This window comes from Chiloscyllium plagiosum, chromosome 5, assembly GCF_004010195.1.
Source record: "Chiloscyllium plagiosum isolate BGI_BamShark_2017 chromosome 5, ASM401019v2, whole genome shotgun sequence".
NCBI classification, from domain to species: Eukaryota; Metazoa; Chordata; class Chondrichthyes; order Orectolobiformes; family Hemiscylliidae; genus Chiloscyllium; species Chiloscyllium plagiosum.
The window spans coordinates 94,683,241-94,687,126 of record NC_057714.1 but is presented as its reverse complement, the minus strand read 5'-3'; positions in this window follow the sequence as shown (position 1 = coordinate 94,687,126).

Genomic DNA, 3,886 nt, shown 5'->3' with positions numbered 1-3,886 from the left:
CTGTCCACTACACCTCCAATTTTGGTGTCATTTGCAAACTTACTAACTGTACCTCTTATGCTTGCATCTAAATCATTTATGTAAATGACAAAAAGTAGAGGGCGCAGCACCGATCCTTGTGGCACTCCACTGGTCACAGGCCTCCAGTCTGAAAAACAACCCTCCACCACCATCCTCTGTCTTCTACCTTTGAGCCAGTTCTGTATCCAAATGTCTAGTTCTCCCTGTATTCCATGAGATCTAACCTTGCTAATCAGTCTCCCATGGGGAACCTTGTCAAACGCCTTACTGAAGTCCATATAGATCACATCTACTGCTCTGCCCTCATCAATCTTCTTTGTTACTTCTTCAAAAAACTCAATCAAGTTTGTGAGACATGATTTCCCATGCACAAAGCCATGTTGACTATCCCTAATCAGTCCTTTCCTTTCCAAATACATGTACATCCTGTCCCTCAGGATTCCCTCCAACAACTTGCCCACCACTGAGGTCAGGCTCACCGATCTATAGTTCCCTGTCTTGTCTTTACCACTCTTCTTAAACAGTGGCACCACGTTTGCCAACCTCCAGTCCTTAGGCACCTCACCTGTGACTATCAATGATACATATATCTCAGCAAGGGGCTCCAGCAATCACTTCTCTAGCTTCCCACAGAGCTCTCGGGTACACCTGATCAGGTCCTGGGGATTTATTCACCTTTAACTGTTTCAAAACATCCAGCACTTCCTCCTCTGTAGTCTGGACATTTTGCAAGATGTCACCATCTATTTCCCTACAGTCTATATCTTCCATATCCTTTTCCACGTAAATACTGATGCAAAATATTCATTTAGTATCTCCCCCATTTTCTGTGGCTCCACACAAAGGCCGCCTTGCTGATCTTTGAGGGGCCTTATTCTCTCCCTAGTTATCCTTTTGTCCTTAATATTTGTAAAAACCCTTTGGATTCTCCTTAATTCTATTTGCCAAAGCTTTCTCATGTCCCCTTTTTGCCCTTCTGATTCCCCTCTTAAGTATACTCCTACTTCCTTTATACTCTTCTAAGGATTCACTCGATCTATTCTGTCTATACCTGACATATGCTTCCTTCTTTTTCTTAACCAAGCCCTCAATTTCTTTCATCATTCCCTGTACCTACCAACCTTCCCTTTCACCCGAACAGGAATATACTTTCTCTGGATTCTTGTGGAATATACTTTCTCTGAATTCTTGTTATCCCATTTCTGATAGGGAAGTGCGGGTCGGTCTGGGTGGGATGTTGTTCAGAGGGTTGGTGTGAACTTGATGGGCTGAATAATATGTTTCCACACTGTAGGGATTCTATGACCATGAGGCTTATTCCTCGAAGACAATCATGAAATTGACCAGTATTCTGTAAATGGTCACATGAATTAGAGTACTTTCCTCATGGATAAAGTGCACTTCTCATTTGAACCTAATAACTGGATTTTTATGTTAATTTTAGAGTGTTGACTAATTTATGCTTTTAAAGAGTTGAATAGAAATCTGACATCTTCGCTTGAAAGTCCATCTGTTTATCCTGAAAAAAACATGAATAGACAGTTATCTCCTCAAGCGACCTCAAAGGTACTATTGAAAATGACCGAGTTTGTTTATAGATTTAACAATGGAATCCATTTGTGTTTGATTGCCACTTGTGGATTGAGGTCATCAGGCAGCGTTTACACCGAAGAGAAAGGACCATGAGCTTTGACACTTTTATAAACAGTTAATCGGGATAAAGAATTTCTGAGCCTTATTTTGACAGCTTTCCACAACTACTATGGCAACAAGCTGCGTTTGAATTCCCAAATTAATTTCTTGATGATGGTATTGTATTGATGACCTCAAGTTCTCCTTGAAAACACTTTCTCAGTCTTTACTCCGATAAAAGCTTCCCTTAATTTTAACAACCTCTTTTATTGACAATTTCAGCCTCAAGAAATGGAGAACACCTTATGTCTGATTGGCAGAGTCTTTTAGTATTGCTATTAATCCTGCAAATCGTTTTTCACCCTTGACTACATGTGGGTAGCACAGTGGTGCGTCATAGAGCCAGAGACCCGGGTTCAATTCCCACCTCAGGCGACTGACTGTGTCCAGTTTGCACATTCTCCCCGTGTCTGTGTGGGTTTGCTCTGGTTTCCTCCCACAGTCCAAAGATGTGCAGGTCAGGTGAGTTGGCCATGCTAAATTGCCCGTATTGTTAGGTGAAAGGGGTAAATGTAGAGGTATGGGTGGGTTGCGGGTCGGTGTGGACTTGTTGGGCCAAAGGGCCTGTTTCCTCACTGTAAGAAGTCTAAGTATGTCAAATTCCATTTTATAAAATGTGATATGGAACCACACAGAGTACACAAATATGATCTCGCAAAATGTTAATGCAAATTTATCATGACATCTCTGCTTCTCAATTTTATCCTCTTAAAATGAATCCGAGTACATGATCTGCTTTGTAAAGGCCTGCACAGTGACTTCATTGATTTTTATTGGTTCTCATAGTTCACCTTGTTCCTTTACCCTATTTTAGATTAAAATCTTCCAAGTGATATGTGGCCTCCTGATTTTTCTTACCATAGAAAAAACCCTCATGATTAGCAAAGTTGTAGTTATTTTATCAACTACAAATCCACAAGTTTATTAAAATTTGAATATTCTTTGCATTCCTCCTCAGGAGATTGTTTCTTCCCATTTGATTTCATCCACAAATTGTAAACTGCATTTTCACTTTCAAATAGCTAAAACGCCCACAATAATCCTTGAGGTAACACTTTCAACCTTTTGTCATTCCGAATAACTACCCTTTATTCCTACTCTCGTTTTTTCTCTCTTTACGCCAGCTAGCTATTTGCACTACTTTACCCATGACATAAGAAGTAGCAGGACTAGACCTATGGGTCCCTTGAGCCTGCCCCACAACTCAATAAGAGCATGGCTGATCTGATTGTGGACTTAACATCACTTTCTTCCTGATCTCATATTCCTCAGCTTCCTCGTCAATCAAAAATCTATCCAACTGAACCTTGCATATATTCAATGATCCTCCATTGCTCTCTGAGGCAGAGAATTCCAAATGTAAATGGCCTTCTGAGAGAAGAAATTCCTCTTCATCTTCATCCTAAATGGGAGACCTTTGCTTCCTGTGCCATTACTCATTAGTCTATTTTATTTGGTACATTACCAAATGCGTTTTGACATTTAGATGTACACATTAAAATTACTTAATCTTTGATGCCTCTTGAAAGAATTGAGTGAAGTAGGTCAAGCAAGAGTTTCACTTTTGGTTATTATTCATGATTATAATTTTTGGTTCCTTGATGTTTTATTATATTCTCTCTTTATAGGATTTCATTATGTTTCAGTGCATTAGCATAACGTTGATCGTTCTATTTCACTTCTTCAATATGAATCTAAAAAGCCTCTGGCCTTACAACATTTTCTAGTGAATTATTAAATATCTGTAGTCACACTTCTGCTATTTCTATCTGATGTTCTTCTCAACTGCAGGGATGCCATCTGTCCGGAGCACTTTGAATTTCATTCATTCATTTAATATTTTTTCTCCATTATTATGAATATATTTACATCATTTCTAATACCATTTTCCAGTATTATGACCAGATGATGCAAAGATGAAGCAAACCAATTACTTAATGCTTCCGCCAATTCACCATGCTGCCTGTGATGTTATGATTTCCTTCGATCTGGAAAACAACTGCTCCCTGCTCTGCTGTTTTGTGTACTTTAGCCAATTTTATATCCAGTATATTATTATCCCTTTATTTGCAGGGTCTTTAGTTTGCAGTGGTTCAAGAAAGGCTGCTGAGACATCCTCAGTGGTTTACTTTTGTTGATTGCTTAATTAGGTCTTGGCAGAAGTAGCATGTAT